Source organism: Paramisgurnus dabryanus, chromosome 12, assembly GCF_030506205.2.
Source record: "Paramisgurnus dabryanus chromosome 12, PD_genome_1.1, whole genome shotgun sequence".
Classification (NCBI taxonomy): domain Eukaryota; kingdom Metazoa; phylum Chordata; class Actinopteri; order Cypriniformes; family Cobitidae; genus Paramisgurnus; species Paramisgurnus dabryanus.
The window spans coordinates 32,180,589-32,205,838 of NC_133348.1; the positions used below are offsets into that span (position 1 = coordinate 32,180,589).

A 25,250-nucleotide genomic window follows, 5' to 3' on the forward strand; every position below is an offset into this window, starting at 1 on the left:
TGGGATTTTTCCATAAAATAAATAAATTAAAAAATGAACAGTAAACATTTCCTTTGTAATCGCTTTTATTTTAAATAAAAAACTATAATTTATTAGTTTTTGATAGAAACGTAGAAGACAGCTGCTGTCTTTTTCTACGCACTGCTCTTCTGTTATGCACTGCAGCCGCTATATGCGTGCCAACTCGTTTCATTCATTCCATATATATTATAAATATGCTTAACTGACTGAAATCAGGGAAACTGTCAAGTGTGGGACGTCTTATGATAAAGTTGTTAGTCACGAAGGAGGAGAGGGACCAAGAGAGAGAGAGTTTTTTATGGCAAAAATAGAACTAATGAAATGTGACGAGACATGGGCACAGGATACACGAGCAATGTGTTTTCATGCATGGTAAAGAGACCGCCAATGAATTATATAATAAAATACATAAATACTTACTGTAGAGAACTTATTAAAAGCTTTCATTTAATTTTGTTTGAAACTTGAGCTGTTATAATGAATCTGCAAACTATTATACACCTTTTGTGCGAACAGTAAAGGCTTTCGTTAATGTGTTTGATGGGTCTGCACGTGACGCACTGGTAAACATGAGGAAACCTCTCATATGTCATCTATTAGCTGACGGCAGTAAAGTGTACGTTTTTTACCATAGTAAACTCGAATGGTGTCTAAATATCACAGTGGTTAAACGCATACACGGGGGCGTGCATCATCTACGCTGAGCGTAGTTTCAGATGGTGCAATAGGCGTAAATATTTTTCACAATGTTGGACGTAGCTAAGCCCGACGTAGGACTATTACACCCAACTTCTTAACGTCCGGCTAGTGCAACCGGCCCTTGGTTATTTGCGCATGATTAAACATGAGTATTTATGGTGAGAAAACAAAGCTTTTTTGGGATTTTTTTTAAAATGGGCATTGGGGGTGCACCAACCCGGTTGGGATATAGAAGGAGGTGCGCAGGAAAAAAAGTTTGGGAACCCCTGCTTTAGACAATATACAATATTTTAGTTAAATAGCATGGTGATGCTTTAAATGGATCCTACCTGTTGTGGCATTCCCTACTCTGCCTTTTCTTATAAAATATCAAATAACATTTAACATTTCAGATCTGTGTTCTTTGGTCAATTCTGTTTAGCACATTTAGTATTTTGGTAGATGTTACACACTTGCTCTTTTGTCCTGTCCAGCCGGCTGCTGTGCTGTCATGTGTATCCATCTCTATCAGGTGTGGATATCGGCTTCATCTGCCTTCTCAGGAGTTCAGTGATCCCCAGCTTCTGTAGCTTATCATGAGTTGTGTATCGCCTTAGCCTTACATCAGAACCAGCTTAAGTTCTGTACACTCTAAAGATTGTGTCATTTCTGCATCACTAACATCATCAAACTGCATTTCAAAATAAGAATCATCCGACTGTTGCTCAGCCAAACATAATAATAACATAAACAGAGAGTTTAATGCCTTCCAGAAATATTAAATATATAAACATACAATATATCTAATGAAAGAAAAACAAAAAAAACTGTTTCATCCTGCCTTTCTTTTTTCTTTTTGATCACATCTCAAATAGGTAGGTTTCTTGAAAAATACCAAATTTTAATTGATGTGTTAACTCGTCAGTTGGGGAAAGAGTTAAGTTTGTCTGCCAACCACTATTAAATGATTGTTGTTATCCAGACCTGTATAATTCTCTGTTGGGGTGAAACAATGGAAGAATGAACCAAATTTTAGATACTGAAGCATTGACCATATGTGTTAATAATGTGTAAAACAATTTCAACTTATTATTATAAGTTACCACAACTTGCCACCAAATGTTTGCCATCATTTATCAAAATTCTTCATCATTTATCACAATACTTCCATAATATTTGTTTCCCTAAGTGAGATGTTATTTTCTGGTCACCCACCGCTAAGATGACAGCTATTACTTGACTTGAGCTATAACTGTTATATTCCTGATCAGATGGTTATTTCATTATTAACTCTTTCCCAGCCATTGACGAGTTATCTTGTCAATTAAGAGAAAACATTTGCATAAAAAACATGTTCCTGATGAATTTTTATGTTAATCTGCTATACCGCACATACCCAATTTATGAAAAAACTGAAGCCAAAACGTTATTTACTTATTTTAAACTTTTGGGAATACTTCGACTCACCTGAAAATTCCACTCCCCTTCTCCCTCTCATAATGGGAGAGGGAGGGTGTTACTGCGCCGAGTCGAAGTACTCCCAAAAGTGCTATTCCGCCATAAAATATAGTTCCTCTTTTAAATCCGCTTAGAAAAGCGCTACGTTTTATTTTGTGCCACCATACTTGCTCGTATAACTACTTGTCTTAAATAGGAAAAACGTTGATGTGTTTGGTCACTTCTAACTTTATCTCTGTTTGGTACCATTGAATGAATGGGGCTAAGCTAAATGCTATCAAAGTGTCGCAGCGCGCCCCAGCGCTTACGTGAACGCACTAAGATGATGGTATGTATCAACTCTTCTTAGTTAAGGTAATAACATAGTTTAATATGGAAAATGGATAGACTATTCCTTTAAGAGTTTATATGCAGAGAGAAAAATATAGATAGGATGAAATGTTTTTTTCCCCGTTTTGTTTGTTTGTTTGAAAAGCAGGGTCTGTTCTTTCATTTGATATGTTTATATGTTTTTTTATATTTTTAGAAGAAAAATTTCCTGTAAGGCATTTTGTGAAACTTGTAAAAGTCACAAAAAATGCTTGCGGGCAACTTTTCAAAAAATGTCTGGTGGGGAATGAGTTAAAGCTGTACAGTTTTGGCAACTTTCAAAACCCTTGTTTGGGCAGAATGATCGCATGTTGAGGTAGTTGGCTGGGATGCATCTGTACCCATTAGCATTTACACTACAAACGCTAGCATTCGTTTCATATGTGAATGCTGTTTGAATGATCAGATCTTAGAACGGTCTGGACCCCACTTGTTCAACCAATAAAGATTGTATATGGGTCTTTACAGACACAAATGCCCTCATACTCATGTTTTAAATGGATTAATAATGTTGTTAAACACACGCACGCACGCACGCACACAAACACACAGCATTGTCGTGTTTATAAACGTGTTTCTCTGTTTCTGTATGGGGTTAGCATACAACCCTGGAACAAAAAATATGTTTCTACATCACGCACACATACACAAACACGCTTCCTTTATAATAAATGGCTTTGACCATGTATCTCTCCACATTGCAGCATTCTGTCACACCCGTGTTGCCAGGTTAGATGCAGTTGAAAAACCCAAACCTACTTGCATTCAGTGATGCACACACATACAGTAAGTACACTTTTCATCAACAAACCATCTTTTACTTTGTGGTCAAATTTTCGATGAAATTGGTGTCCAGGAATGCTGGTGTTTTAAACAGGGCAGTCTGTCCACAGACAAAAAGAAAGTGAGGAAAAATGTGTGTACAGTATTTGTTTTTGGAGCAGGGTTCTTAATTTTGAAAGGTTTGTGTGTGCATGTGCTGAAAAGTCAAAACGGAGTGCGGTGAAAATGAATCACAAAAGCTTTTCTCTTTGTGTTTCTTTAATGATGTACTGCCTGCTTAAAGCTGCACTGATTCATTTTTCGCTTTCTCTTATTCATCAGCACTGTCCCTGTCTTTCATTGTTTGCCAATCATGTAGTCCCACCCAAACTTACACCAGTCGCTGTGGCAATGTTGCGTCAGTATGTCACTATGTAAAAGCAACATAAATATTGTGTAAGCACACCAACATTATGGTAATATACAGTCGTCTTAGGTTTATAATGACTTTATTTTTATGTAAAAATGATATTCCTAAACTTTTAACAAATATTTCCTCTTCTTTTGTCTGAAAGTACCTGGAACCTTATTTATAAAGTGTACATATGCACAGATCATGTGACATTCATATTTATGAAAACAGTTTTTGATGAGTAAAAGTGCCTGGTGCCACTTCAGCTGAGCAGACGTGCATGCGCAGTTATAAAAAAAGGATATCGCTCCATCTTTTAATGAAATGTCCACTACATGTGTTTGTGGTTGAGGTGATTTTTTTAGAGGGTTGCATTTTTCAACACACGTTCTGGTGTTACAGATTATTACACAAGTTGAGCGCAGGTTAGCCTACATGGCAAGTTGCTTTATTTATTTATCAGTGTCACAGTCCTGTCTTGTGTTTTCCAAGATCATGATTTAATCACTTGGTAGACTATTCATTTAACCGTTTTTTACTTAAGACATTCGACAAAAAGCTGTTCAAATTATTTGAGCTGACACACGTTTCTGAGGCAAGTGATAAGAAAGGCATTACTGAGGTAACGCTAAGGTTTCCATTTATAGGGCCCTATCATACACCCGGCGCAATGCAGCGCAAAGCAAGACGCAGGGTTTTGCTAGTTTCAGCCCAGCGCATTTAACATTTTCATGGCCAGTGCTAAGTTGTTTAAATAGCAAATGCAGTTGCGCCCATTTGTGCACCCATGAGTCATGACCCTTCTGGTCTGAAAACGAGGTGTGTTCAGGTTAGGGATGTTCACATTAACCGTTTATCAGTTAAAATAAAAAATATTTGTTAATACATGGTGTGTGTCGTCATGAGCCGACAGACATTTCGCCACTTTTCTATCTGTAATTTGTGAATGTCCTGTAAATGACACAAATTATTGCTGCCCTGACGGTCTGATAAAGTCATTTGTATGAGAAATCATTTGTATGCGTGTTTGGAAGCTGAACGGAGACGCGCGCGTGTCCGCGCAAGATGACGCGGTCCGTCTGCGCACATCCGGACAGACGTTCGCTGATGGCCTCTGACCCTAACCATAAACATCTAGCTCTTTTTGGACAAACGGAGAAAGACGACGCAAAACCAAAACTTTCTGAAAAGCGTCCTGCTTTAGAAATGACCACTGTGGTAGATGAAACGGAGACAATCTGTCCTTTGGATATTAATCCTCTGGACCGATCGCGTGCTTTTTAATAAGGTAATGTTGCGTGAATATCTGATAATGTATGAATCCTGGTTCTGTTGTTGATCTGTCGCTGCTGTTTGCACGTTCAAATTAAATGTTATGTTTTTACTAGTTCACAGACAACCGTCAACTGTATTTTTACTCAATGACAATTTCATATTAAAATCTTATAAGTTAACGGTTAATGTTCGGTTTAGAAGCTACGGTTGTCGGTCGGGAAAATTAACTGATATGAGCATCCCTAGTTCAGGTGCATTGTTGGTGCGTTGCTATTTTGAGGCAACTAAAATAGACTTCACCATTGACCAACTGAAACCTGATCTAAAGTCTAAAGTCAATGGCGCAATATGTTTTTGTTATTTAAAGAGCACAATAGTAATATACCCCTATAAACGGGGACAGATTATAAGGGGCTGGACACACCAAAGCTTTTTTACACGGCTGAAAACGCCTGGAGGATGCCGAATGTCAGCTCTTTCTTCAGCTTGGTAGCTGTGATACTTGAGCTGTGAGCCGGTTGGTTGCTGTGGTAATGTCCCGCCCCTCCTCCACTGTGATTGGACGGGCGTATGAGAACTGACATTGACGAGTGGAGCTTTTCACCCAAAGTTGAATCTCTGTCAACTGGCTTTCAGCACGAAAAAAAAAAATGCTAGCTGCTGACTTATTTGAAAAATGCAGGGCTTCCATTGGAAACAATTCAAAACGTGTGCCGGCCGCATGTTTAATATTAATATTATAGTGGCTCAGCCTCCAATGAGGATGTGATTTAAAAATATTAAAAATTAGTTTGAATGCTATAATGTTTCCGCATGACATTGTGTAAACTGTTTTATATAAAAGAACTACACAGATGCAAATGCCATCAGTTAATGTACAGATTTATTACTGTAAATAATTCATTCACAAAATTTACTGCATCCTAACAGAATTTGCCAGCATTATCTTTACTAAATAAAAATATATGGAACTCCAGCCCACCTCAATTCGAGCACTGACCCCGGCCGAACGCAATCAATCCTGACAGTAAAGACATCAGATGTTTACAGTCACACAAGCATGAACTGAAGAATATACGCCAATAATGTTCAGTATCCTCTGCTTTTCAACCTTGAATGAACCCACATCAAAACAGAAAAAAAACAAGCCCCACCAGTGCCTCTAGTGGACACTGCAGTAATATATACCAGGAGAAACGTATTTCAGGTTATGCAGAAATTTAGGCGGAGGTACGTAGTTACAATGAGCCTTTGTAGGGAAAGATCTGTTTTTGTGCTTTTGGAAAAAAAACTTTTTACTGGAGAACTGTTTATTTTAAAATCTGCAAAAACTGATTACAGGTTCCAGTAATATTAAAATAAATTGGGACTTTATATAGATATGGATGGTATAAATATGTAACATATAAGTTAAGGAAGGAATAATTTTGAACAGATAATGACAGTACAGGTGCTCATATTATTTTATCTGGGATGTATGTTTCAGAGATTAAAGGGCACCTATTATGCAGATTTTAACAGGATGTAATAAAAGTCTCAGGTGTACCCTGAATGTGCCTCTGAGGTTTCAGATCAAAATACCCCACAGATCATTTATTATAGCAGGTCCGAAATGCCCCTATTTGGGTGGGAGCAAAAACACGCTTGTGTGTACCTTTAGGACGGTTTCACATTTGGTGCGATTGCCTGGTCCGAACCCGAGTTCGATTGCTCCCCCCTCCCCATGCCCCCCATGGACTGTGTTCACATATTATTTTTGAATCCGAACCGCGGTACGCTTGCATCATCAAGCTGCAGCCGGCACGTTCTCATGTTGCTTGGCAACCGCTGTAAACGAGTAGACGACAAGCGTGATTGACGAACTCCAAGCAGAGAGATGATTTCTGAATGCCTCCGCAAAAATTGACGTCGGCGGACAGCCCGTTGTCATCGAAACGACTTTAGTATGGTTGGGGCAGACAGACGCAAGTGCGTTTCTGTATTATTTCTTTGAAAACAAAACCAAAGGTTTAAAAAAATAAGAACAAAAGTCAAGCAAGCATTCTATGCATTTTGTTGTCAAGGTAAGTTCACGCACACAAACACACACGTCTGTTTTGGTGGGACATTATATATAATACGTAATTAACAGTGGTTCACTTCCGCGATTTGGTACGATTGCGCTCACATTAGCAGCGAACCGATCTGGAGTTCACATGAACCGGACCCCAGACCACCCTTTTTAAGTGGACTCGAGTACGTTTCGCGGGTGCGCACCTAAAGTGCTAATGTGAAAACGCCCTTAAAAGCAACTGAGCTACAGCTCTTCACTCCCTTACAAACAGCCAGTGAGCGCTTTCAGTTAAAATAGATCTGATTACTGTGAATACAGTCTGAGACAATAATATCTCACTATTGAGATATGGCGGACAGCGTACAACTCGTGGCTGTGGGTGGGGCTTTTTATCAGTGTGATGTCACATTGATAAGATAATCAAAACTGCATGTCTAAAGCTTAATTTATAGTCGTGCGTAAGCTCTATGCCGTAGCTAGGTCGTAGGTTATCTGTAGCCTGTGCGTAGCCTGATGTGCACCTAGCAAAATCTTTAACAGAGTGTCAGTTCTACGTGGACCGCAAGCGCTGTGATTGGTCCACAAGAACCACTCCCATCAGATAAAAAAACTGTGTGATAGGTATTTCTGTTTGCGACGGTGAAAACAAAGATGGGCCAAGTTGAAGAGTGATTTAACTCAACTTGCAACAAAACTCGCTGTTTATTTACCTACATCAATGCTGGTCTTCTCAAATCATACACAAGAAGTTGCTGTTTCTTTTTTGTTTGTGGGTTAACTTGCCAAGCTGCTTCTTCATTGACGGTCACACTGCTGCTGTGGTTACATGCGTTGATACTGCCTACCAGCGGTCTGCGCGTGGGTTTGCATGCTGACGCGGACAATGATGCAAAAGTACTAAAGAAAAATGATGCCTTTTATGCCTTGGAAACATACGGTAGGTTTATTAACAGTTTATTAATTTAAAGCAGGTACTTTTAACACAGTCCTTTAATTGAACCATATACCTTTACTATCTGTCTAAAGCCCGGAATACACCACGATTTTCCTGCACGATGGTCCTATCTCGTACAGTGAGAGAGGTTCAAAGATGGACTTTTCCCAGTCTTGCATCCAAAGATAGCCTACAAACGTTTTCTGACAGTGTCAGATATTCAGCATGATCAACGCGCACATTGTGTTTGCTACTACGACCTGCGTACCGGTATTTGTTTAACACCAGCACATGCTGGTGACGTCATCGTACAGTGTTTAGGTTTGTCACACCCTAGTTTAAACGATCCATGTCGCACAGTGTGATAAGGTAATAATCTTATAGGAGTGCAAAAATCCTGCAGTGTATTCTGGCTTAAAGAAAAAAAGTGAATTTGGTCAAGATGCTGGAGTACCTTTGAATATAGAAGATCTCAAAGCCAACAGTTAGGGTCTAAAAGCCACGCAACTACTCGATTTTAAATTCACAGCTCCTCTAAAGAGTCAGAAAAGCTGCAGGGTACAGCAGCGCGATGAAGATGTGGCCAAATGATTTAATTAGAGCTCTACACCTCTCACTTTCCCTGCTTGTCTCTGACCGTTGCCTGTAATTTTGACAGATTTGCATGTAATTTTGCTGAAAATGAGATGGCTGATTAAAAAGAGATGAGTATGAAAGAGCTCTAATGATTGACGTAAGGCACTGCAGCCAGAGATCCAAATTAGACACAGACGCACACACCGCACGAGCAAAATAAGATCGTAGGCTTGCGTGCTAAAGAAACAGATTTTTAAAACAGTTCAGGTTGTTATTTCTTTAAAACTTTAAGAGATGATCTGACTAGGGCTGTGACTGTGATAATATTTTACCATCGCAATGTAATGCACCAATTCACCACAGGAGTGCGGTGGTTCTAGTATGCACTCGCACATTTATGCATATAGGTCTCACATGCATACATATATTTTCAAATATAAAAATGTAAACGAGGATCAGATATACGTTTCTTAACAAACGTGCATTTTCACACAAACAAACATTGTGTGTTTCTTGTAGCACTTCCATTCATGACAGAAAAAGTGAGGAACCTTTTTGGGGTCATAATGTTTCCAGCCGCACTGAAAACGCGTTTTGATAGTGTACTTGTAGTGCAGATACCTTTTCACTTTTTAACTCTCGCTGGCTGTTTGTGTTTCCACAAACTTGAAGACATTTTACTGGGTGAGATTGTACTTCATATTTTTCATAGTTTGTGACGTATGACAACCGTCACAGCCCTAGATCTCACGATGGGGTAGTTCATTCTCATCCGCTACACTCGAGTGTTAGAAGTGCGTGTGAGATGAGATGCCCAATCAACAGTGACACACATTCTTTAAAACATGTCTTATGTGACACCATCTTTAAAACCAACATGGTGTGGCACTATTTTAAATCGTGCAAGTGGCAAGACTTCTCGTGTGAGTAGGACTTGGTATCACAACTGACAAGGTCAAAATACAGAAACAGGCATTTCAGGAACAACAGCTGTCTGAACATCTTCTAGGTATTAGTCTAAGTTAGTACGTTTAGATGTGCTATTCTGCATGGAGGAACTTTTCATCATGTGTTTCATGGGTGGTTTAATTATATCCTCATATCTGTTCAAACAGATGCCAAATGAAAAGAACCTGGGCCAATATTGATCAAGCTTCTCAAAGTGTCATTCTAGTTTCAAGAAAATTCATGAAATTTACTCCTACTTTCAAACATAAAGCAACACCAAAGAGTTTTTTTTTTACCTTAAAATAACGTTTCCAAAAAAGTTTCAGTGGTTCATCCACTCAAAACAGGGTGAATGGCACTTTCACATTCGGTTTGCAGCCCTCTATCGGCCAAAACCGCACTAAAGTAGTTTCCAACCGTCGGGTAGTGGTCCTGTAGTTCGAGTGAAAACTACAAAAACTTGCTTTCCGGCAGACCTACAATCCAATCAGAGCCAGCTATGCTGCAGTATTTACGACAGTGCTAATGAACAATTACGCTTCTAACCTGTAGGGGGAGCAAAGAGCAATAACTCTTTAGTGTTGCTTTAAAGAGCACCTATTATGGGATACACGTTTTTAAACATCATTTTGTGTGTAAGTGTGTATTAGTACATGCTAACGATATTCAAAAAGTACATACCTCAAAGAAAACGATGACGCGAGTTATCGTCTCTAACGTTCGAGGACTACAAAAAACACTCGGATTGTAGGCAACAGTTTACTTCCTGGGATTAGTGACGTAGATAAGACCAACATTATCATAGTTCAGCCCTCTCTGCTTTGCTTGGGTACGCCCTCAAAGACGAGGGTGGGGAGCGCCGAGTCAGAAGAGAGCTAAAATGGCGGAGGTTGGGAGTCCCTGCTGTGACTCTGTTTGCAAACTCTTGTTTCATTGTTTAAGCGATTAAATCTCTCGAGAAGACGCTGTCTCTTTAGATGCGAGGCCAAAATAGCACTTTATGGACTTACACAGAGGACATCATGTTTAATACGGTTCCGGAAAAATCCAGTCAGAAGTTGTTCACGGAGTTTTCACAATAACTGCTTCTCATGAACAGAAGCTGGATTTGCGCGACGTCTCCTTCTGAAAGTTGGATTACTGTGCACTTCTGGATCACAGGCTGTAAGTATTCACGTTTATTATTTGCCTTTTACTGTACATTACGTAACCGGTAACCGGAGATTAACATAATGTGCGTGTAGAGCTAAGCTTGCAAGCGAACTGTTTTGTGTTGTAATACTGTATTTCATAAACAACGTACCATATTTACACACGTGTATGTTGAATTATGCAGACTATCGTTTTTTTATCGATGTTGGTTAAGACATGTTTACAAACTTGCTAAGTTACCAGCTAAACTGTTACCGGTAAAATTTGTTCTCATGATCAAACTCAAGAAACTCTAAGTACAGATGATTTGTTTAAAGTTATATGTATTTTACTGTTGTTTTTACTTGAAGCTTTCTTAGATTTTGAAACGAAGTAAACACGTAATGTGTGTTGCTAATGTTGGGCCATGTAACATGTAATACATTTACGTTTTAATGAATAGTCTAACGAGTTATAGTCGTTGTACTCTATTGTTATAATATGTCTTTTTGACTGAAAACATGTTTGTTTTATTTGTCTATATCTTAGATTCGCAGCTGGACACATCCTTCTACACTGTATGCAAACATGCAACATCATAACACACAGTACAAGGAGTCAGACTGGCATATGAGGAGCAAAGGTGTGTAACACAAATGATGTATTTAGCTAGTGAAACCACTACCAGTCTTAGATGTAGAACTGATGATGACAAAGTTTTTTTTCTCTGCATAATCATAGGAACCCAGGCAGTAGCATCGTTTCACAATGTTTCCATCACCATCATCAGTGGATGCCTTTGCCGTCCGTAGCCTGAGATTTCAGATTTGCAGCAAAAAAAATTGATTTTCTCATTTATTGGAATGCTATGCAGGTATTTAAGTATTTTAGTAACTGTGTTAAATAAAGTAGTATTTACTTTTACAATAAATTTATGCTTGCTTATATTTTTACAGGTTGTACCTTGCAGCCATCCATTACAATGTCACCAAGCCGTAACAAAAGCAGGAGAGGGAAAGTACAAGGCTATGTTCCCAAAACACACAAATGACATACCGTAAGCAGTAATGTTTTATTTCAAATACATTCATAATTAAAAACTTAATGTATGAAGCAGGGAAATAAATTATCAAAACAAAAGATTTATTGACCGCAATATTTCTACAGTTATGTGGATGATGTGATCAGGCTTGTGTTTGATGAGGTATTTGAAGATAAGCTGAAGGAAACCCCGATTCCAATGGACCTGGCATCACAGTTTGAGAGACCTTCAAAGGAGGACGTGATTGCATGCCATCTTCAGTGCAGGGGTCGTCGGAAGCCAACATTCCGATCAGGAAGCTCCAAGCGTATCTGGAGAACAACACACGACAGGATGATAACCCTAAAGTGTCATCTTAGATAGCATCAGCTGACAAAGCTTTGATATGCCATTTATCTGAATAGATAGCTGTAAGAAGTGAATTGAACAATTTTTGAAAGAAGAGCACAATATGGTTACTAAAGTATGTTTATTTGTATATTGTTTAACATTTAAATATATATTTGTAATAAATAAACTTTTGACTGACTTTTATATTTTCTTTAAAGTTACATCTTTTGTTCTTTTGGGTACTTTGTTACTATAATGATACTTTAGTGTTATTGGTTTAAAAATGTAATAAAACTTACTCTAGTCCTGCGCCTCAAAGGCTTATAGTCGGTACAATAAATGTTCTGTGTGTAGGGATTTAGACAATTTGTGCAAAACCTGGATGATGAATCACGCAGGTAAGAGGCCCTGGAACCTGTTGCATTCTCCTTAAAACCTAGTAAGTAAAAACATAGCACAGTCTTTCATAATAAAGTTTACCATAGTAAAATAATGTAGAACTAACATTCATTTCAATTAATACTTTTTTTGTGCTACATTTGTTGTTTCCATATAGTTTGCACAGTAAAATAGTATGTAAGCAGTATTTTATAATTAATTTTACTAGAGTAAAATAATGTAGAAATTACAAAGTGAAATCGTTTTATAATCATTTCAACAAATACTTTCTATGTGCTACATTTGGTGTTTCCATATAGTTTGCACAGTAATACAGTATGTAAGCAGTCTTATAATAAATTTTACTAGAGTAAAATAATGTAGAAATTACCAAGTAAAATCATTTTATAATCATTTCAACAAATACTTTCTATGTGCTACATTTGGTGTTTCCATATAGTTTGCACAGTAATACAGTATGTAAGCAGTCTTATAATAAATTTTACTAGAGTAAAATAATGTAGAAATTACCAAGTGAAATCGTTTTATAATCATTTCAACAAATACTTTATATGTGCTACATTTGGTGTTTCCATATAGTTTGCACAGTAATACAGTATGTAAGCAGTCTTATAATAAATTTTACTAGAGTAAAATAATGTAGAAATTACCAAGTGAAATCGTTTTATAATCATTTCAACAAATACTTTATGTGTGCTACATTTGGTGTTTCCATATAGTTATGTAGTACGTTATAATTACCTTTTGGATGTCTTTGCAACACATTTTCGTCTTCGTTTAGCATTCTGGCAGAGCTAAGGACACCTAAAAAAGTTAAATCCAATCGCATTCATTGACGGAGATCGTTTATATCGTAACGGCCTTCTGAACTCTCTGGATCGAGCTCGAAGTGGTAAGGCAGTACAGACACCATCGTTTATAGAGAAATATAACGCTTGTTTACGATGCCTCTGAGGCTGTGACTCAGTCAGAATCTGTGTCAACCCACGCGTAGTCAGGGGCGTAACTTTCAAACACAAGCCGAACCCAGCTGACCAATAACAGTTGAGTAGTCATCTGACCAATCCGATTACACTAGACATTTTGGGAGGCGGAGACAGGAACTAAACCGAGCGTTTTCCAGACAGTGGGAAATCGGTGAGGTATGTAAGCAATTTATAAGACTCACAATGCATTAGTTCAAGTTTTAATAACATGTATGTACTATGGGATATTGCAATAACGTGCTAACGTGCCAATTTATTAGCATAATTGGTGCTCTTTAAAGGTGTGACTTAAGAAAGATTTCTTGACAGAAATGCAATATAATGTACATAACTATATTATTAGTGGTGTACAAAGACCTTACATAATGAACTGTATTGTTTTTATTACCTTAAAATGAGATGGTTTTTATTAGAGGTAGACCGATTAATCAGTTTTTCGTAGAATATAAAAAATATATAAATATAAATAAGGGGTGCACAGAAATGGGGGGGGGGGGGGGGCTTTATGTCAGAAGAGTCAAAAAGTGAATGTGAGGTTAATGTTTCAGAGTAAATGCTATAGGTATCTTTGGCAATGGATTTATGTCCGTGTCATTATTAGCTGGGAGCAGAGTATCTGCTTCACACTATTTACTATGTTTCTCATTTCATTCCAGTCATTTTTATTATGGACCAGAGCCTTTATCTATACACCCCTGGGCCTACCAATCAATAACACACACACACACACGCTCGCACGCACACACTTAATACCATAGGCGATATTCAAGGTGTACACTGGCACACACTTGAAATCAATATCTTGCATTCAGTCTGACATCTATTTATTGTTTCATATAATATGGTAAAGAGTTAGACTTCATCCACCCATTCTGTAATTCTTTAATTCGGAATAGATTCATATTTAAAGTGAGTTAAAGAAAGTTCAATTTAAAGTGATTTTTATTTAAACACATCGCCTTTACAGTATTGATAAACAGTTGCGGTTATGATTCATTTTTATACCCACTTTGCATCCCCTTCTGACCTTCAGATTATACAGCGCTTTGCTGCGATTTTCTCTGTGAGCAGTGGTTTTGCTTTTAATGTCCAATATAGTTATTAACTGTCTCATTTCTCAAAAATAGCCTCTTTCCAAAGCTTGCATTGCGTTGTGACAGATTCACCTAATATGCAATGAAATGAGCCACAAACAAAGTGTTCAGACTGAAGTAATCAGGATCTTTCCAAAAATAAACTTCTGTTTTATTCCAGAGGTCCTTCAGAAACATATCAGCAGTGAGGAATGACATTTTAACACAGAATAGGTCGACAGCATTAAATCTCATTGAGTTTCATTCACTAATCATGCGTCTACACAAACTTTTGTGTGAAATGTGCAAACGGACGTTTTCCAGAACAAATTTCATACTAAAATTACTTCTTAATGCACAAACAAATGCAAGAACAACTTATACCACACATGCGCAATAATCACGTATGCTGTAATGGAATACTATCATTATAATTATTGATATACAGTACTGTGCAAAGTCTAAGGCCACCTTGCCAGAATTAGATTTGTTGTTTTTGCAAAGTTATAGTGATCACATATAATTGTTTCTCAGTCTTTTTAATAAAATACACTGAGAAAATACAGGAAATGTGTATATAGTATTAAAAACTGTATAAAAATGTAAACTGATGTGTCAAGTATTCAGGGTAAACTCCCCTTCCACTTGAGCGATAGCAGGAAACTGCAGAATCTCTTAAACCTAAATAAAATGAAATCCTATTTTTAAAGAAATTAGTCTTTTTACTTCATTCTGCTCAAAAATACTCAAGATGTGTTTAGTGCCAAGACAGGTCACACTAAACACAGACGGTGCCTAAAGAAGACATTTAGTCCTGAAAATTTATTTTTTTATTGTTTTGTACACATTTCCTTTACTTTTTGTTTGTATCTTATTAAATAAGATTCAAAAATAAATGTGGATGGACATAACATTTTCTTAAACAACAGTGGTGGTGGTGGCCTTAGTTTTTTTCACAGTGCTGTAAATATTGTTATATTTTATTATATGATATTTTATATATACATGGAACAAGCTTTGGCTGTATCTTTAAAAAATATTTAAGTTAGATTAATTATTTTTTACACAATTAACACACACATCTCTGCTACAAATGAACACTTAAAGTTTGTTTGTGGGTCCTACCATTATTGTACAATTACACCGACAGGGATGGGAGTGCAAACGTAACAACTTACCCCATATGTGGGGTTCATTGTAACAAACAGAGGGTTTGCTAGAACATTTTTACTAGGAAATGTAGTTTACACAAATAATTCAATAAAATTCGGTCTATATAGGCTACTAAAGGTATATTGTTTATATATCTTCCTATAATAGATAGATATCCACACATTCATCCATCCATGATCCTTCATCTGACCATCCTTGTATTATGCAGCAATGAATAGAAAGGGCTGCACAAAAAATATTATTATTATTATTTTGATGCATAATATTTACTTATAATATTTGGCAAGCAGACCGACATGACATGGGGGAATGGCAGAATCGTCAATTCCATTTTTTTTAATTCGAAGTTCGAGGTTGTGATTTAATTTCGATCGATTTCGATTTCAAATAGAAATCGTGACACCCTTAAGCTGAAATTATTAATCATTTCAAATGTATAGTTTTGCTTCAGCAGACATATATTTACCCACTGGAGTGATTTGGATAAAAATAATTATGAATGTATGTATGTATGAGCATTAAGAGCTCATGTTGAGCCTCACATAAGAAGAATATTTAAATATAAAATGATTCATTTGTGTTTGACTGAAAAAAGTCACATACATCTTTGATGACATGAGGGTGAGTAAAATCTAAGAGAATATACATATTTTGTTGAACTACTCCTTTCAAGCGGTGCTGCATCATTATTTAAAGGAATCTGGAGTCACCTCACGCCGTAGTTTTATATGAATCTGAAATAAAAACCCAGCTGAAAACATCATCAAAGTCAAAAGCTTGTGCATCACAGAGAGAGCAGGTGTCTTTCCTCCAAGCCTAGAGTTTATTCTCTCATTTCAGGTTTTGAAGACCAGTCGGGTGTTGTTAACCTCAGGCCAGATCTTTCGCATAAAGCATGAAGACAAGAAACAATGGAGAACAGAGGCAAGATACAAGTGGCATAAAGCAGAACACAGAGACCAAAAAATAAAAGATTTCAGAAACGGCTTTGGGCCAGAAATTCGTACTCCGACTCGTTTTCCCTTCCAGTTCGCTCTGCTCGAGTATAATTACCCACAATCCTCCACCTTACAGCCTTGACAGCCCTTTCGAAGTGCCTTCTGCTGAAGGAAAGAAACAGAGAAGGCGTGAAATTGAGGGTGAACAACGCATCACTCGGAAACATGCTTGTTATTTTGACCCGAGCTGTTTGCTCGGTCTCACTGTCGCTCTCTCGCAAGCCGCTGAGAGGTGAGAGTTTCACCTGACTGAAAGAGCAAAGGCAAACAGACTTGCAGGAGGTTAAATGAGAAGGGCAGACATGAAAAGATGTGAAGGAGAGAACGAGATCTGCTGTCAGCCTGGCAAACTAAGCAAACAGAAGTGTTAATGAATCAGCGTCTTGTGCCTAACCCAGAATGTGACGGAAAACAATATCAACAACCTACAAACATCTGATGAAGGGCAGGGCTGTTCATTCACAAAGATTCAAAACTTTTGTCAATGCATCCGTTGAAAATCTTGCTTTTATGCTTAAACGAGCAATATGGTTTTTTAGCTGCATCTAGTGGTGAGATTGCGAATTACAACTAACTTCAATGTGAAGAGAAGCTACGGTAGCCGTCACAGGACAAACATGTCATCGTCTGAGACAACGTAGGGATGTAGAGCTGTTGCAGGAGTACCTGCTCCTGGTGATTGACTATCCTGCAGAATTTAAGTCAAACACACCTGCCTTCAATTTTTAAGTGTTCCTGAAGACCCTGATTAGCTGCTTCAGGTGTATTTGATTTGGGTTGGAGCTGAACTTTAAAGGACAGTCGATCGCAGGATTGGACACCCCTGGTTTAGGGCTACTGTAGATACATGGCGGCGACTTCCATGTAAGGAGACCAGCAGTGTATGGAGATAAATACTAGAGGTTGAACGTTGAATTTTTCTGATGACGATGACAACTAGGTTTGGATGGCACTTGCCGATAACCGATTAATCAACCGATAGTTTTTAAAATGGATGCTGGATAAAAACACAAACATAACATTTTAAGTAAAACAGTGCAGGAACATATTAAAAAAAATAATAAAACAATAGTACTGAACCATAAAAGAGGTGCTAAATTAAATAAATGTATTAATTATAATAATGCATTGCCGTGTATTGAATTGATAATAAAAAAAGATAAATAATGTGAGATTTTTTAAAATAAATGAAATTTTTTTTTATGTTTCTATATAGTCTAGGAAGTATTATATTATATTATATTATATTATAAAATCTGTATAATTTGTGTATTTTTAGTGATTAATGTTTTAACATAAAATCATCCAACTTAAAGGAATATTCCATTTTCTTAAAAGAAAAATCCAGATAATTTACTCACCACCATGTCATCCAAAATGTTGATGTCTTTCTTTGTTCAGTTGAGAAGAAATTATGTTTTTTGAGGAAAACATTGCAGGATTTTTCTCATTTTAATGAACTTTAATAGAGCCCAACAATTAACACTTAACTCAACACTTAACAGTTTTTTTCAATGGAGTTTCAAAGGACTCTAAACGATCCCAAACGAGGCATAAGGGTCTTATCTAGCAAAATGATTGTCATTTTTTACAATAAAAATAAAAAATATACACTTTTAAAGCACAACTTCTCGTCTAAATCCGGTCCAGCGCGACCTAACGTAAATGCGTAGTGACGTAGGGAGGTCACGTGTTACATATATAAAACGCACATTTGCCGACCATTGTAAACAATAAATTGACACAAAGACATTAATTAGTATCAGTTGACATACAACAACGTCAGAGCGGTCCTCGTTCTCCACACTTGTAAACACTGGGACGGAGTTTCGCGTTTGTCCTCTGTGACCTCTTGATGTCATGATGTATTGCGTGGGGTCACGATGGCGCATCACGACCGGATTTAAAACGAGAAGTTGTGCTTTAAAAGTGTATATTTGTTATTTTTATTGTCAAAAATGACAATCGTTTGACTAGATAAGACCCTTATGCCTCGTTTGGGATCATTTAGAGTCCTTTGAAACTCTGTTGAAAAAAACTGTTAAGTGTTGAGTTAAGTGTTAAGTGTTGGGCTCTATTAAAGTCCATTAAAATGAGAAAAATCCTGCAATGTTTTCCTCTAAAAACATAATTTCTTCTCGACTGAACAAAGAAAGACATCAACATTTTGGATGACATGGTGGTGAGTAAATTATCTGGATTTTTCTTTTAAGAAAATGGAATATTCCTTTAATGTAAAAAAAAACATTGATATCCTTGATATCTTTTATACTGACTACGAGTACGGTCATGTCACAGATTGAAATTAATGTGAAATCAAACTTTCATAATTCAAGTCAAGTTGTTCCAGACCTGTATGAATTTATTTGTTCTGCTGAACACAAAAGAAGATATAAAATAACAGATCTGGGGAACTATTGACTAGTATAGTATTATTTATTCCTACTATGGAAGTCAGTAGTGCCCCAGATCTGCTTGGTTACAAACCTTTTTCAAACTATCATCATTTTTTGTGTTCAGCAGAACAAAGAAATGTTTAGAGACCTGGATCAACTTGAGGGTAATGAAAACAGACTTTTTCTTTTTTGGGTGAACTATCCCTTTAACCTGAATTTCACAGGCAGGATCACATTTCTTCATTTTGATAAAATAATTGAAAGTTTCTTGTATGAATTGATATACATACAGTATTGTAATCAACACATTTGATCTTTATATTTAACTAATTCTTAATATTAAAAGTAATTATTCTGAGAAACATAGTGTCTATCTAAAGCATTGTATACTGATTCTGTGATAAAGTAAAAAAATGGTTGTAAAAGTAAGAAAAAAGCAATGTATGAATAAAGACAGAACTACTCTTTCAATCAAAACACTGTAAAAATGTGTCAAACTGCGTAAAAAAAGGTAGGCACTGACAGAAGGCAATAACATGAGCCAAATAGGTCTTTTTTAAAGGCTCCATACAGAATAAAGCATAATGAATATGTCTCTGCAAACATTGAAATTGAAATATATTTGCTATAGACACTTTCATGACTCATGTGCGTTGACGTGGTTGCACGTCTGTACGGAAGTTAACTCTTAACCAGTCTCTGTTTGTTTAATGACCTGACTGATGGCTAAACTACACCGAACAAATACCTCGTTGAAAGTAATAAATGTTTTGGTTTCCTAAAGACGATGGGAGTCGGCGATCATGAATCACCACTATGTGAAGGGAGGTTTGGCAGTTTGACATTGTATCAGAGGCATCATGCCCATTCAAACACTGGCATGTGCCCCCTCAAACTTTCGATCCAAGTGGATTTTGCGTGCAATCTCAAAATTAATAAAGCATCTTTTCCTTTGTTACTTTGTTTCTTAGGCAACATATGAGCAGTTCTTCACTTTACTCTGAGATTTTTGTTTTTTTAATTGTGTGCTTCATTCGGGACACAATTAGTTATTAATGAATTATACAAATCCAGACGCAACAGAACAGCGCTGGTGCCGTCATTGTGCACGGTTGCGGACATGTTGCTGCATTTTGTTATCTGATAAAATGAAAAATGCCATCACAAACACTCGCAACACTTTCAAAACACAGCAGCTTACCGCAATATTCAGCTGACCCTACTTTGTACAAAAATGATGTTTCGAAGTACATTTCTTAATTTTTTAATTTAGATTCACCCCTAGAGGGAGCACAGAATCACAAGTTTATGTGCGATGACTCCGAGGACTTACCAGATTGTCCGACCTCCTCACTCACTTTCTTTCATGCAAGATCCTTTTTATTCTTGTTTCTATAAAAGTACAAAGATGTGCCGTACAGCTCTGGATGTCCACATACAGCGACAATGATTTTGTCCTCCATTGTTGTTTCGTTTTTCCGCTATGTCGTAATCTCGCCACTAGAGCAAGATACTGATTTGTTAACGCGGCGCGGATATCCGCCAAAGTTCAGATTTTTCAACTCGAATCACATGTTACACTTGTCAAACGCCTGAAACGCTGAATTCTTGCTGCACCATTCGCGCAAATCATGCCACAGGATGTCTATCGCGCCTTTGAATTGATTTCACATGTAAATCACTTGAGCTTAATGCTTCATTCGCGTCTGGTGTGAACGCATCGTAGGAGCGCAGTTTCTATATAAAACATTAGGATTGAAATTTCACTACAGCCATCTTCCTGTTACATTAAACAGTAAACACTTGACTGGTCAAAATATTCAATGAAAATCTTTCATGTTGAAAGGCTGTTTTGATGTTGAAAGGCTGTTTATAGTCAATAAAACGAAAACTTATTGATGCTTTACTAGCAACCTCAAACTGAATTGCAAAAATAATAGATACGTTGGACTTGATGCAGCGACGCAAGAACTGACAGATGGGTGACATCCAAGTAACGCGAGGGAGAAATCATACGGAGAAGGCTGCTTTCAAAATACTTTGATGTCATCAAGTCGAACCCACCTAAGGACGTTTAACAACGAATGGTCCCACCCTAAAACTATGCCATTGGTTGACTCAGTATATTTGCATTGGATTGTTTCCCTAGTGTCACAGAGTGTTTACATTTTTAACCTAAAAATGTATTATTTACAGCTCTTACTGCGTATTAAGCTAAGAGAGAAGAAACAATTTACCATTGACCTACTTCAGTTTTAAGACGGCCAATCCAATACTGTGGTTCTTTGTGCCTTACAGACCAATGAAGTCGAGGTAGCAGACCATAACAATATAAACATTCATCTCTTTCAGACTTCTTCACATTTAGTGGAAAGCTCAATCCCGCCGCCACCCTGCGTTTTTAGTGGCTGACATGCTAATGTAACACAAGCTATGTTTTATGCATGACAGACAGATAGACATATAAATAAATGATCGTTTTTTACTGATCCAATGTATCATTCAGGAAGACGCTGGAGAAATGAAGTGGAGGAAAGCATCTGAGATAGACAGAGAAACTTAAAATTGAGTATAAAATGTGATGATGTTGCCTTCTGTTATGTTGTGGTTAAACATTGACTAGTGTTCATCGTCTACCTCAACACCTCCTTTCTTTCGGTTCTCCTGTGTTTCTGCTTGTCAAATCTTACACACATGATGAATGATGCTGTGGCACTACAGCGTGTCCAATCAAATCAGCTCGTATCATCATCAGGACATGCACACGGGAGGATAAATAACACAAAAGCTTCTAAAAATAACCTATGTGAAAAAATACAACAAATATCTTCTGACACTGTTAGAAAGAAGGCTACAGCAGATCTAAGTCATTCTTATTGAGCCTGACGGATTTCAGCTTTTACCCCTCATTTTTGGCCACGTTTAAAATGCTGTTAAAATCTGGCTTGAATATGTTCTCACGCAATGGAAATAAAGTAACTTAAAGTTTTTTTAGGAGACTATTTTGTGTATGTTGATTGGACAAACAAGTTTACATTAAATAAGGGTTCCCAGCATGCACTGCGTCTAACCCATATGACTCATTTGTCCCCTCCCTAAACGTGACACACAGATCTTTTTACTAAATTAGCGCCATTACTGATAACAGTTGAATCTTAATGTATTGGGATGTAATTTTGCAAAGATTACGTGTAATGGGATATGATTTTAAATGTAAACCATCATGATTAATTTTATTTATATTATACTTGACACTATTTAAGCATTTTGAGGAAATAACATACCTATTTTTTATTATATAATAACAACTTGTATTGCAAACGTTGGGAACTGAAGCCGAAATATCACTTTATATAAATGCAACACACACAGGTCTCATTCAAACATAGACTGGAACATTATAACATTATAATCGGTCATGAGTAGAGGTCGAGTGATTTTAAATCGAAATCGATCAAAATTAAGTCACACCCTTGAACTTCGAATTAAAAAATGGGATGGTCGATGCTGCCACGCCCCATGTCACGTCCGGTCGGCTTGCCAAGCAGGGGAAAAACTCTCTGACAGAGCGCAGCTCTCTGCACATGGGCGAGAGTGAGAGAGGCACCAAGATGCAGCGGGTTATATTTAAAACAAAAGGAATAGTTTGCCTCACATCGCATGAAACGCATAAAACTGAACAAATACGTAAGGATTACTACTTTAGTTTATGTTTAGACTTCGGACAGATGCGAGAGCGCATGCACGTGAGACAGAGAGAAGCGCAGCTGCTTATGACGCGCTGGATTTATTTAAGATGTTAGGAGTCAAAGACGCGCGCATTAAGTCCATGTGCATGAAAAAACGTCTCGGTTACGGATGTAACCCTCGTTCCCTGAAGGAGGGAACGGAGACGTCACGTCGTGACCGACGAATTGGGAACTCGCTTAGAGAGACCAATCTGCTTCGTATACTACTAAAACGCCAATGAACTTGGCATTGAGATATTTGCATAATGCTGGCGCCGCCCCGCCAGGTGCCTTTATAAGCAGCAGGTGCAAATAGGGAAATTAGCTTCTTTTCGCTGAGAAAGCCGGGAGAAAGTGACCGGTCGATAAACAGCAGGGAGCAGCCCTGTGGCGACGGGACGTGACGTCTCCGTTCCCTCCTTCAGGGAACGAGGGTTACATCCGTAACCGAGACGTTCCCTTTCAGTCGGTCACTACGACGTCACGTCGTGACCGACGAATTGGGAATCCCTACCAAAACGCCACTGAGGGCTGACCTCTTCCAGTGTCTGCGTAAAGCCCTCCGGTTCCACTTAAGGAGAAGGAGAATTAGGTTTTAAGGCAGAAGGCCGGGCACTAGATGTTCCTTTAACCCCACAGAAGTGCCAGCGACTGGGAAGCGCCCTACCTGAGCGGGATAGGAACGCTGCGGAAGCCACCGCCCGTCTTAAGGGCTAATGGTGGGCGAAGTCAACCGTAGTTGAGGAATAAAGACAGCCGTGGCTGTGTAAGCAAAGCAGTGCTCTGCTAAGGGAAACGTGGGCTGGTAGGATTAACCCCACGGAAAATACTCACAAAGGAACCCGGTGGGACACAATGTGGAGCCCGAGCCAGACACGTAGGTTCGCGAGGATACAGCTAGTGAAAGGCTGACAGCCAATGCTCCGCAACAAAGGCTGCCAAGGCAGCGGAGGAAGAACAATTCAAACCATTACGCATTTTTGTTCTGAAGGCCTTCCATACTGACACAGTTATGAAGCATCAGTTGGAGGCTGCAAGCCGACCTGCGAGACTGCTCTCCGTGCTCCCCCTGGTGAGGAAAGAACACGAGAGGATACAGGCTCGATACGAACACTGTAAAATCTAGTGAACGTATTAGGTGTCGCCCAACCAGCAGCTCTACAGATGTCTGTTAGCGAGGAACCACGAGCTAAAGCCCAAGATGAGGCAACACTCCGTGTGGATTGCGCTCTCAAATTAAAGGGGCAAGGAATACCCTGAGATTATAAGCCAGGGCGATAGTATCAACTATCCAATGAGACATCCTCTGCTTAGTGACAGCTTTCCCTTTCTGCTGGCCACCATAACAAACAAAGAGCTGGTCTGAGGTCCTGAGGCTTTGCGTGCGATCCACGTAGAGTCGCAGTGCGCGTACGGGGCACAACAAAGCCATGGTTGGGTCTGCGTCCTCCGGGGGCAGCGCTTGCAAGCTCACCACCTTATCTCTGAAGGGAGTGGTGGGAACTTTGGGCACGTAGCCTGGTCTGGGTCTCAGTGAGACAGCAGGACCAAACTAAAAGCACGAATCGTCAACAGAGAATGCATGTAAATCCCCTACTCTCTTCATGGAGGCCAATGCTATCAGGGTCAGAGTTTTCATTGATAAAAACATCAGACTCGTAGACTGCAAAGGCTCAAAAGGGAGACCTGAAGGCTTCAGCACCATGGACAGGTCTCAGGAGGAAAGAGGGAGGGCGCGAGGGGTTTAGCCTGCGAGCGCCTCTTAAAATGTAATAATTAAATCATGCTGGCCAACTGATCTGCCGTTGATAAGAGAGTGATGAGCAGAAATAGCGGCGATATCAACTTTAATGGCGGAGGGACAGCCTACCATCTAACCTATGTTAAAGATATAAAAGCACAATGTTAATGGGCATTCTCTGGGGTCCTCGCATTGCGAAGAGCACCGGGTGACGAAAAAGGTTTCTTTAAGCGCGTAAGCCCGTCTTGTGGACGGTGCTTGAACCGCGTCGATGGTGTTAGATACCGCTTGCGATAAATCACCTAAACCTTGCGCGCGCTCAACGACCATACATGGAAATCCCACAGGTCGGGGCGTGTGCCATAATGTGCCCCTTCCTTGAGAAAGAAAGTCTTTCCTCAGGGGAAATCGTCAGGGAGGGGCTGTCGCGAGGAGCATTAACTCTGAAAACCAATTCCTGGTAGTCCAGTACGGGGCGACTAATAAAAGGCTCTCCTCGTCCTGCCTGACTTTGCACAGTGTCTGCGCAATAAAGCTCACTGGAAGGAATGCGTATTTACGCACCCCCCGCGGCCAGCTGTGTGCCAACGCATCCACGCCGAGGCTGCCCTCGGTTAGTGAATAAAAAAGGGGCGACAGTGGGAATCGTCCGGCGACGCAAACAGATCTATCTACGCACAACCGAACTTCTTCCAAATTAGCTGGACCGTCTGGAGGTGGAGTCGCCATTCGCCGGGGGCGCAGCTCGGGAAGCGCGTCTGCCGCTG

At 38.7% G+C, this 25,250-nt stretch overlaps 1 protein-coding gene and 2 long non-coding RNA genes across 3 annotated transcripts in view; 2 read left to right on the forward strand and 1 right to left on the reverse strand.

Moving 5' to 3' along the window:
- Positions 1-25,250, forward strand: part of LOC135750024 (exostosin-1) — a 375,787-nt gene that overhangs the window by 37,324 nt on the left and 313,213 nt on the right. The gene's annotated exons all lie outside the window — the stretch shown is intronic.
- On the forward strand, positions 10,636-11,925 carry LOC135750038 (uncharacterized). Its single transcript, XR_010532557.2, has 5 exons — positions 10,636-10,650; positions 11,167-11,260; positions 11,359-11,491; positions 11,574-11,674; positions 11,785-11,925. It is a non-coding gene; the product is annotated as an uncharacterized lncRNA (long non-coding RNA).
- Positions 11,740-13,615, reverse strand: LOC135750037 (uncharacterized). Its single transcript, XR_010532556.2, has 3 exons — positions 13,130-13,615; positions 12,289-12,425; positions 11,740-11,970 (listed from the first exon to the last, which is right to left on the reverse strand). It is a non-coding gene; the product is annotated as an uncharacterized lncRNA (long non-coding RNA).